We start from the raw sequence: 11,537 nt of genomic DNA on the forward strand, positions 1-11,537 counted from the left end.
GCGGCGCATTTTCGGCGTCAGCACAGTTGACCCGACGTCTGGCCATGGGTCAAGGTCTGGCCATGGGTAGGCCAGGTCAAGGTCAGTGATGCCAACACAGCGGGGTGTGGCCTGGACAGGGGATGCGGCTTGGTCGGGTGTGAAGCCCCGGACGCAATCAGATCAGATCGCATTGATGGGCCGGAAGCGATCTGAGGTGTCCCTTCCTCGCGTCGGGACCGGAGATGTCTCCCGTCTCAGACAGCAGCCGTATCTCCGGACGGAACCGACGGCGTTTCTCCGCGGTCGAGGCCGGTGCCCTGGTCCGACACCTGGACACGCTCCCAGCGCCGCCGCCGGCGCGCCGATAAGATAGGCGGGCCGTCTGGCGGGCGCGGCGGGTCCCGCAGGGCGGAGCGGTGGGACTGGACCCCGTCAGAGGCGCTGTACCCGGGGGCGGGTCCCGCAGGGCGGAGCGGTGGGACTGAGTCCCGTCAGAGGCACCGCACCGGGCGCGCTGACCCGTCGTGCCGTCCCCCTCCCCCTCCACCGTCCCACGAACCAGCCCGGGGGGGCTGGTGGGAGGGCCGCCGTCTCCTGCCGCCGCCGGCTGGCGTGGTCGCGGCTGGCTGACGGTCGCGCCCCCTCCCCGCGCGAGTGGACTGGCCGGTCGTCGGTGGCGGAACCGGCCGGTCTGTTCCCACCGCTCACCCGACGATGCGCCCGGACACTTGATTTCGAAGCAGACGAGCCGTTCAGTTTGTATGTAGCCGATGAGCCCGACCTTTCACTGGGCTCAGCGCCAGCGTTTTTGCCGGATGCCTTGACGTACATGCGCCAGATGCTGACGGGAAGTCTGAGATCATGATCAGCGTTTGTAACAGCCCGTGTACGGACCGTCGTGGGGACGAGCCGAAAAAGCTGATTGTCGTTCCCATGTCACGAGGGAGGGGTCGCGATCGCGTGCTCATGTCACGAGGGAGAGGTCACAATCATATCACGAGGGAGAGGTCACGATCGACCTGTGAGTGCATCATATGCAGCGCGGAAAAGACGCCGCTTTGCGTCCCAATTTTAATACACATTGGTGTGTATTTTGATGGGCTGATGTATAAAATCACTCATATATTTTCACACTCCACTCGACGTAAGTTATGCACTTTTGAGAAAGGTACATAATGACTCGCTGAAATAACAGTTCCCTGATGCGTTAAGCAAATGGTGAGAGTTGCGTAAAAATGTGCTGTGCATCATCCAACTGGCCTCACCTTGAAATCCGAAGGCGAAGTGGAATGGCTTGGGAACCTCTGACAGGACAGGAAAAAATGCATGCGGACGTGAGACTCAGATCACGAGACCGTACTGAAAGGTGCCGACTGCAACGGATGGGAGAGACGTGGTCCAGATATCGGACAAGTGTCAGGATGTGGTCCAGACATTGGACAAGTGTCAAGAGGTGTCCTGCCAACATCACCGCCAGCTGGCGGGTAGGGCAGCCGCATCCTCCCCCCCCCCTCCCCTCCGCACGGAGTGATGTGAGGAGAGGGAGGGGGGGGGGGATCCAGCCTCGAGTCCGGATGAAGAGAGGACGAGGAGACGTGTGGAATGCTCTGTCGTTAGGTCGGTAATAATTACCCAAAAACCCAGTCAGCGGAAAACTCAAGCTTTGAAATGCTGGCTGGGGAGGCAAGGGCCGTTGAGACGACCCTGACCCCGCCGGGGGGAGGGGGGCAAGGGCCGTCGAGACGACCCTGACCCCGCCGGGGAGGGAAGGGCCGTCGGCCCTGACTCCGCAGGGGAGGCGAGGGCCGTCGGCCCTGACTCCGCAGGGGAGGCAAGGGCCGTCGAGACGACCCTGACCCCGCCGGGAAGGGAAGGGCCGTCGGCCCTGACTCCGCAGGGGAGGCAAGGGCCGTCGAGACGACCCTGACTCCGCCGGGGAAGGAAGGATCGTTGACCCTGACTCCGCCGGGGAGGGAAGGATCGATGACCCTGACTCCGCCGGGGAGGGAAGGGTCGTCGGCCCTGACTCCGCCGGGGAGGGAAGGATCGTTGACCCTGACTCCGCCGGGGAGGGAAGGATCGTTGACCCTGACTCCGCCGGGGAGAAGAAGGGTCATCGGCCCTGACTCCGCCGGGGAGGGAAGGATCGTTGACCCTGACTCCTCCGGGGAGGGAAGGGTCGTCGGCCCTGACTCCAGCCGGGGAGGGAAGGATCGTTGACCCTGACTCCGCCGGGGAGGGAAGGATCGTTGACCCTGACTCCGCCCGGGAGGATCGTGGACCCTGACTCTGCCGGGGAAGGAAGGATCGTTGACCCTGACTCCTCCGGGGAGGGAAGGATCGTTGACCCTGACTCCGCCGGGGAGGGAAGGATCGTTGACCCTGACTCCTCCGGGGAGGGAAGGGTCGTCGGCCCTGACTCCGCCGAGAAGGGAAGGATCGTTGACCCCGACTCCTCCGGGGAGGGAAGTATCGCCGGCCCTGACTCCGCTGGTGATTCGGTGGAGGTACATATCGCGGACGCAGCAGACTGCACGCGCCAGGCTTTATTGCGTGAATATCGCTGCAGAGCGGCGCACCAGGTGTCGCCCCGTCAGGCGTTTTCCGGACCGTTTCTGGTCCTAACCGTCTAGTGGAGGATCAGCTCGCGATGGGGCCAAGTGACAGACCGCGAGCATGATGGGGGGGGGGGGGGGGGGGGGCAGACGGCAGGCGGGCTCAGGTTATGTAACACGATTGATTCTGCGGTCTTCCAATGTCGAAAGTCTCCTTGACGGGAGCCGGTTTTTGGTAGCCATATCCCCTGATTGAATGGCGTTGTGTACGAGCGCGGCAGTGCATAGTGTCCTGCTTTAAAGGAGTGCGTTGCTGGAGATGTCGTCCGGCGAGATTCACTCCCTCGTTTGCCGACTGGTCGCCGTCCGCGGGCCGCCCTTTTATAGCGGTACTCAGCTCAACGCTGAATTTCCAGCATTTCCAGGTATCAGTGGCTTTCGGATGGGGTTGTCCAGAAACATTGCGATAGGCCAGAGGATCATGCAGGCTTAGCATTTGGTTGGGTCACTGATCGCCGCTAAAATCTGGTACGGGACGCGCCAGCAAGTCGGGTGTCACGAGCGGTGTGGATTTCTTACCTGGCGCTTAAGCCAGGCCTTCCCATCTTCAGCGCCGACCGCCACTTGGGATGGTGATAGAATCCGTACTGAAGACTGGCTCAGGTGGAAAGGGAGCAGGGCGAGCTCGTGCACTTACAGGCAGATATGAGTCGTCATCGGCTTTGCCGCCAGGCTACGGGCCGGTGGGGGGGTGAGTGGGTCGCGTTTCCACCGCGCCGTTCCTCCGCGTCTGGAAGGCGGCGAAAAAACCGGCGGCGCTGCTCCCTTTCGCCTTTTGCCGCGTGGCCACCGCGGCCGGGACCTTCCGTCATGCGGCGGCCGGCCGCTCCCCCGGAGACCGAGCTCCAAAAACTGACCCGGTCTCGGCCGCGGCCACCCTGTCACCCGCCGTCGGCGAAAGCATGGGCCTGCCTCCGGGGCGCTGCCGGGCTGCTCTTCATGCGGAACATGCGACACAATTCAATCGGCCGTTCTTGAAATTGCCGGCGCGGGCTACCGAGAAGCCTGGATCGCGGAAGGGGAAGGTTCGGCGCCCGCTCCACAGGTGGCAGCACCAGGCGCCCGGTGCCCGCTCGGTTCGGCGAGCGCGGCTGGCGGTGCTGCAACACAGCGGCATCCTGGACAAGTGACCTTGCTATGGGCTGATTACAAGGAGACACCGAGCGGTGTTCGACCCAGCGGGGAAGCGCGCCGGTCCCACTCGTGCAGGGGGGGGGGGGGAACAGGCTGACACGCGAGGTCAGCGAGGTCAGGCCAGCGCCACGCGAGGTCAGTTGGCCAGCGTGGACCACACGTCTCCACCGCCACCGCCGACCAGCGCCGCCGTGTCAGGATGAGCCCGGGCCGCGTCCATCGCCTCGCCTGGCCCGCTCCGCCTCCGCGTGCCGGCCGGGGGAAAGCAGAGCTCAGCGGCCGCCAGCCGACCGTCTGTTTCGATTTCACTGCCGCTTTTTGTCGGGGTCGCGCGCGACGCTTTGTCGCGTAGCCACCGACCGCGAACGGTGCGCCCCCGACCCCCCCCCCCCCCGCTCGGCCCCAGGTTCCGGTCCCGCGCCGGCAGCTGGCGCGGACCCGGCGGCGCGTGCCGGCAAGCAGGCTGGTGCCACGCCTCCCGCCCTCCGCCCGCGGCCCGAGCTGGGGCGGCAAGTTGTCCTGTGTGGACGAGTAGGAGTCACATGTGGGTGACTGCAGTAGGAGTCACAAAGGTTCAGTGGTCCTGGTGGACGGGTAGAGCACGTGTTGGTTGTGCATAAGCGTCAAAGGCTTCAAGCAGCTTCCATGGGGGCTGTTCGCCTGGTTAGGGTCCTGTGGATGCTCTACTAGGGAGTGTTGCCAGCATTTTGAAGGGATGGGAGAAGGAAAAACAGGCTGGGTGGAGAGCGCGCGGGTTAGGTGAATGGAGCGCTTGCGACGTGCGTCGTACAGATTTTTTGCAGCACTTTTTCATGTTGACCAGCTGACCCATTTTCGCCTTAATCAGAAAGGTCAGACAGTGACCTTGTCAGGACTGCGCAGTCCCATTGCGACGCTGTCGTACCATGTCCGATTTCGCGAGTAGAACTGCTAGCGCGGTGCGCGCATGTATGTTTTGCATCACTTTGTCAGCTGTACTTTAGCTCATCTTCCCACGAGACACCGTGCATGGTCCTGCGGTCTTCGGCGGTGGCGACACGAACTGCCGCGTCTATGCGGCTGTGTCGGCCGGCGCGCGCACGCGCTGTTGCGCACTGCGCTCGCCGACACCCGGCAGCGGCCAGCGGGTATCACACCTCGGCAGTGGGTGTCGGCAGTGGGTGTCACACCTCGGCAGTGGGTGTCGGCAGTGGGTGTCACACCTCGAACGCAATGCTTTTGCCAGCTGATATTCGACGGAAGTCATGCTGCCAGCCAGGTCGAGCAATCAATCTCGGCCAACCATCACCAGCGCGCTTTGGCGTTTCAGTATCAGCAATCCATTCGGCCGGCCATCACAGCGCGCTTTGGTGTTTCAGTATCCGTATCAGCGTGGCGTTTCAGTACCGCTGCTGCGTGCGGACGCACGCGCGCGTCGCGTCCACGCAAACGTGACTGCAACCCGGGTCCCGGCGGCGACGTCCGGCCGTGCACCGAGCCGACATCTGTGACGGGTGGGCTGTGTGGGCGGCGCCGCCACACCTGCCGCCCAGTACCACGACTGTGCTGGGCGGTGCCGCTGCCGCCGCCGCACTCTGCGTGACGTTGAGTTCAGAAGTGGCCGAAGCATCTAGCGCAGCAACCAAACAACGTAGAGACATTATTTAGGGGCCATGTGGAAGCCAGGGATGCGCTGCACTTGTTCTCTCGCGGAGTTAGTGTCATATGTACACTCGTCACATGTCACGGAATGTCACGCCGTGACTGGATGTCATCCCTCGGTCAACAAGCTGGGATAGTTCAGAGCAAATTGTGATTCTTTACGTCGTACCGAAACAGCTTTCTGGAATGACGCCATCAGAAGTTGAAAGCAATTGTCTTCCGACAGTTACTAATGCCACGACGCATGCGACTTTTTCTTTCTAACGCCCATGTTACAGACGAACGCGCCCAGCATTTTTTAGCGGCGTGGACAATTCCGGACAGGAATGTGTTCAGACCAGCAGGGTGCCGGCTGGGCGTGGACGCGGTTTTGTGGACGCCACGCTCCGCTGAAGTGAGTGAGAAATCGGGGCCGTGGTGTTGCAGTGACCTCAGTCGTTGGCGGCCAGCTTCGGCGGGCACACGCCTCAGCTATTGACGGTTGACTCCGCGCAACACACGCCTCAGTTGTTGACGGCCGGCTTCAGCCAGCACACGCCTCAGTTGTTGGCGACCGGCTTCGGCCAGCGCAAGCCTCAGCTATTGACGGTTGGCTCCGGCCAGCACACACCTCAGCTGTTGGCGACCGGCTTCGGCCAGCACACGCCTCAGCTGTTGGCGACCGGCTTCGGCCAGCACACGCCTCAGTTGTTGACGGCCAGCCCCAGCCAGCACACGCCTCAGTTGTTGACGACCGGCTTCGGCCAGCACACGCCTCAGTTGTTAATGGCCGGCTTCAGCCAGCACACGCCTCGGTTGGCGACGGTTGACTCCGGCCAGCACACGCCTCAGTTGTTGACGGCGGCTCCGGCCAGCACACGCCTCAGTTGTTGACGGCCGGCTCGGCCAGTCGGCCAGTTGACGGCCAGGTGAAGCGGTGACTCGAGCGAAGGCTTCGTGGTGAGGTGCTAATGGCGAAGCTTCGGCTGGAGGTCTCGGGTCATGAGGGAGCTGATGCCGGGCTGTTGGTTCAGTCGCACTCCATCTGACTGCGCTGGGGCAGGCGGCAGACTTCGCTGCCAATTTGTTTGCGAAAGCGCCACGGTGACGATTACCAGCAGCGTGTTGGTGCGTATGGCTCGTGCGCGGTTAATACGTCGCACATCTTTTCCACTGAATATCTTTCAAAACGTGCGGAATTCAAACGTGGATTTACGTGATCGCGTCACGGAGCCAACAAAGTGACCTTCTGAACAGGTCGATGGGCAGCATGCCCATCATTTCTTGTCATCAGCGCACCGTCCCCTCCAACGTCCTCTGCAAAGGCGCTGGCACCGTCGCCGTTGCCCGGCTGTCTCCTGTCCTGCACGTTGTCCGCGCGCGCGCGAGCTGCCCGGTCCGCTGTGAATTCCGCTGCAGGCTCCTCGCTCCAACTCGTGCCCGCCGTGCCGCCGCGTAGCGGGCTCATTGTTTGACGGTGGACCCACTCAACGTTGCTTTACGCCGCTGTGCAGTGCGTTGGTTAGAGTCGCGTGTGCTGAATGCGCTGGGTGCAGTGACATCGTCACCCACGCGCTTCGGGTGTAACAGCGTCAGTGAAGATGTGGACATTGGCGGTTTATAGATATGAACCGTTGCAGATATGCTGGTCGCTAAAGTGGTACGAGGCTTGGTACCACGATAGCGATGACGATGATGATAAGAAGGGTGTTGATCATGATAACCCCGATGAGTAAGCGGACGAAACGCATGCCCGTGTTATGACACTGACATTGGTCATGGCTAGTGGGTTAAAACGAAGTCGCACGATTTTAAGTCATGCCACAATGTTAATACAATGCATGTTAATTAAAAGGAATGCTCCAACATTCTTGAAGCAAGCATGGCCTATGATGACATAAACTCGCTTATAACTATTGGTATGCTTTTAAGTGGAAAAGACTGCTCTCGACAACACAGCATCACTGTTGCAGTAAATATGCCCCTCCACACGCCATTGAATTGATGTCCTTATCTTGTGTTGACTGTGCTGCATTGACACCACGCGGTGCTATCATGGGGCGTAACTATTTTTAGGCTTTTTACGGTGCTAATGGGAAGGGCCCCCTGGTTATTACAATTCCCAACACGCAACGTATTTTGACGTTCGAAGTCTTGGATCGAGAGCTTCCACCGACCTGTTCTCGATATGCCGGCAAAAACAAATATCCTACCCGATCTCCGCTGACAAAAAAGGAAAAAAAAGAGGAAACGGTCAAACAGCGTGACCAATCAACGATTAATTTTACGGGTGTCATTCGTACATTCTACTGGTCGTCGGCATTTCTGATCCGATGGCACCGTGCAGCCAGACTCGTTGACCTCGAAGGCCGTTTCCCAGGTGATGCCGCACGCCTGGTCTCGGTGGCGTGCGCTCGCCGCCTGACCCAGCCGTCCGCGCGCCCGACCTCGGTGGTGCTCACTCGCCGTTTGACCCGACCGTCCTCCCGCGCGCCGGACCTCGGTGGTGCTCGCTCGCCGTCTGACCCAACTGTCCTCCCGCGCGCCGGACCTCGGTGGCGCTCATTCGCCGTCTGACCCAACTGTCCTCCCGCGCGCCGGACCTTGGTGGTGTTCGCTCGCCGTCTGACCCGGCCGTCCTCCGGCAGGTCAGCTCCGCCACCGGATGACATCTGCGCCGCTCCTCAGCTGATTTCGCTATGCACCATGCCTTCAGGTGAGCCGTTGTCCATGGTCCCTGAGTCCCTGAGCTGTCCCTGAGCGCACGAACGCGTACCATGCCTCCATGCCGCAGCGACGCACCGTCTGGGTGTCACGCCACGATGACACTGCTGTCGTGCCAGTCCATCACAACGATACTGCGCGACCTCGCCGTCATACCGCAATAACCTTATGTCGCCGTGACGTCATTTCACCATGCCGCCACGTCACATTGGCAGCATGTTACCATGTTACACGTGCCAGATCACCACGCCCGGCACCGGCACCAAGCATGGAGACGAAACTGACCGCAACTTCGCGAAGCCTCAGCTTCCGTTTCAGTGTCATGTCGTTTTTAAAAGGCTTACGGGCCCAGGCTTGGGCTGTCTGACATTTTTAACTTCTGGCTGCGTCTTCGACGTCCATTTCACGCCATCGCTCCGGATTGAGGTTCGGCTTCACAGTCAGGAGCCTGACTTCGTCCCCGTGCCCGCTGAGCGCCGGCATACCCAAACACCATCACGCCCCCGTTGCACCAGACTACCACAACATTATGGGAGTGTCATGCGTCGATAAGCAGTCCAATATGACCGCTGCGCCACGCCGCCGACCGGTGGTCACGTGCGGCGTGGTCGGTGGAGCGGGCGTGCCACCGCCGCCCGTTCCAGCGCCTGCGGCCGGCCGCCCCGCCCCGCTTTGTGGGGTGTGTTGTCCTCCGGCGCACGGCGATTCGCCGTGTGCCGCGTGTTTCCTGCTCGCGTTTACACGCGGGGGGCACGTACCTGGCGCGGTCGCTGCCCGCCGCCGGTCAGCAGCTGGGACACGTGCGCCCCCACGGCGCCCCTCGGGAGTGGGCGGGGAGCCGGGGGCGGCGACCCCGCCGCCGACCGGCCTGCCCAGGGGAGTCGGGGCGGGGTTGGCCCGGTCGGCGCGGGGTGGGATGAACGGCAGGGGCAGGTGGTTGATGTCGTTTTGCGGGGGCGATCGTGGTGGTGGGGTCCTGCCGTTGCACGAATGATCGCTGTTAAGAGGTTCATATTTGACGAGCTGACGCGTAAACTGGAAGGAACGTCTCGATGTAGTGAGGGGTTTTACGGCGATGGGCGTAAATGATGCCATCATTTGAACGCGTTTCGAAGTCTGGTCTCCGACGCAGGGGTGGATCCCTTTCTGACTCCAGTTTTGCGTTGAATTGATCTTCGGGTATTATTTTTTTAGTGGATTGTGCTATCTGCGAAGTGGAAGTGAGCGCGAGTAAATTATGTCAACTCACTCGAGCCCTTAAACCGGTCATAATTCAAAATGGGTCCTTTTATGAGCTGAACTCATAAGTGGGCCGCCGAGCGTCGCGGCCCCGCACGCCGTCCGCCTGACCAGCGCCACTCGCCGACCGCCCCGCACGCCACCGCCGTCCGTTGTCAGCGCCGTCGGGGCGCCCCGCTGGTGATGCTGCCCGGTTTCCCCGCTGCGGCAGTGTCGACCACACAGCGTCTGAACCCCCGCCGGGCGCGGAGCGGACGCCGGGTCAGACCCGGGGAAAGTCCCAAGGCTGCGGCAGGTCGTATTTACTTGAGCGGTCTTCGATGGCCTCTTCGCAGGGCAGGGGAGAGGGGCAGCGACTCGGTTACCTGCCCGGCGACAAGTACCAGGTGCCCGCCGTGCTCGTAGCGCCAATTACGCGATCGTTACGGGCGGCGGGCGTGGTGTGCGCCCGCTGTTGGGCGCGATACACGGTCGGCACGGCTGCAGACCGACCGTTGACTCAGCCGGTGCAGTTCGCCGAACTGTCCGGGAAGTGAGGTGACTCGCGGCCGGCTCAGCCGCCATGGCGGCGTCACGAAGGCCGGGGCCGCGGCGCGCCGTCGCCCCGCACTCTCAGCGTTGCGAGCGCTCGGCCGTCGGCGCTGCTCGGACCGACTCGGCTGATGCCCCCGGGCGCAGAACAGAGCCACGTCCGCTCGCGTCGCTGATCACGACGCGATCAATTATGTACGGCCTGAGGGCGCGCCAGTATGGAGAGCGAGCGGCGAGAGAGCGCGGGGCCTCTCCAAAATGTGGATGTTATCTTGTTTCATTGTATAATAGCACGAAGGATGAAATTCAGCAAGAACGATTCTCGTAAAGGCATGTGTATATATATATATATATATATATATATATATATATATATATATATATATATATATATATATGGGTATATATAGCTGATGGGTGGTGCGCGTTTTGCCTTTGTAGTCTTCCTTCGCACAGCTCCTCCGGTGGAGATGTGTGTGCTTTGATTGAGAAGAGGACCACAGACGTGCTTAACCTTCTTCGGGGCCATCCAGTACTGCCCGTCCCGACAGCCCAGTTAGGTGGAGCGCCTGCCTTCCGACCCCCCCCCCCCCCCTTCCTCCCCTCCCCCACCAAAGGCGGGCTGGGCTCGAGTCGCTTTAAGCGCTCGCTATTTGCCCTTGACAGGCATGGCCTGCGGCTGGTTGCAGCGGCCGCGCTAAAGGTCAGGTGATGTCAGAGGATGGGACGGACCGTGTCGAGCATTGCGGCACATTAAACTTTCACAACCAAGTTCCGCCGTTGACCTGGAATTGCACGATCGGCTGGTAGGGTCCAGAACTCTCACAATAAGCACTGCTTAGCGCGTGTCCTGGCTCCAAAAAGTTCATTCATTCAAAAAATTCGGATGAAATCTGATCGAAATTCTTTGGTAATGTTTGCTAATCTCGTCTTCACCGTTATGTGGTGAGTGGCCCCGTGTCAGAGCCGCTGCCTGTTGGCCTCGGGGGCGAAACTTCCTGAGTTCCCGGCTCGGCATTCTCCCGCTGTAGAGCCCTGCGGCCCGGGAATGTTAAGGGGAGTAGTCCAATGACGCCGCCATCGATACGTGGAAAGGAACGGTGAAAGGTCCAAACATACGTGCTTGAGCGCGTTAGTGTCGCGGCTGGACCGCTTTGGGGCGTAACCATGTCCTCAAATGTGCTATCACGTGCATGACGGTACATGCAGAACCCGTCACTCTGGAAGGACAGCTGACTGTATCTGACCGGCTGTCTGTAGAGGAAGCGGCACTGCACGGCGCAGCCACCTTGATGAGCGCTGCTGTCATTCCTTGGTGTTTTAGGGCGCGTCGACTACAATGCTTATTTTGCGCCCACCTTGATGAGCGTGTTATTGTAGTAGCGCGCCTCCCAAAAAACACAAAATTAATGTTTGGGAAAAGTCAGCAAGTCGCGGAACGCTACATGTGATGCTTTGAAACACAGTGGCAGAAAGAAAAACACTGCGAGGGTGAACTTCATCCCGCCTCACGAAAATAGGGTCAAAGACGGCTCAAGCTGCTATTCCTTTTTATGAAGCTGTCGACAGCTAGCAGCCGCCCGAAGTGGGTTACACTTCCCGGAGGCGCGCGGACATGGCCTGGCTCGGCGGTCGCACCTACCGGTCGGCCTCGCGAGCTTTCTATCGGAAGGGCCGTCGAAGGTGAGTCGC

The sequence above is a fragment of the Pollicipes pollicipes genome, unplaced genomic scaffold (genome assembly GCF_011947565.3).
Source record: "Pollicipes pollicipes isolate AB1234 unplaced genomic scaffold, Ppol_2.1 Scaffold_4002;HRSCAF=4701_pilon_pilon_pilon, whole genome shotgun sequence".
In the NCBI taxonomy this organism is placed as follows: Eukaryota; Metazoa; Arthropoda; class Thecostraca; order Pollicipedomorpha; family Pollicipedidae; genus Pollicipes; species Pollicipes pollicipes.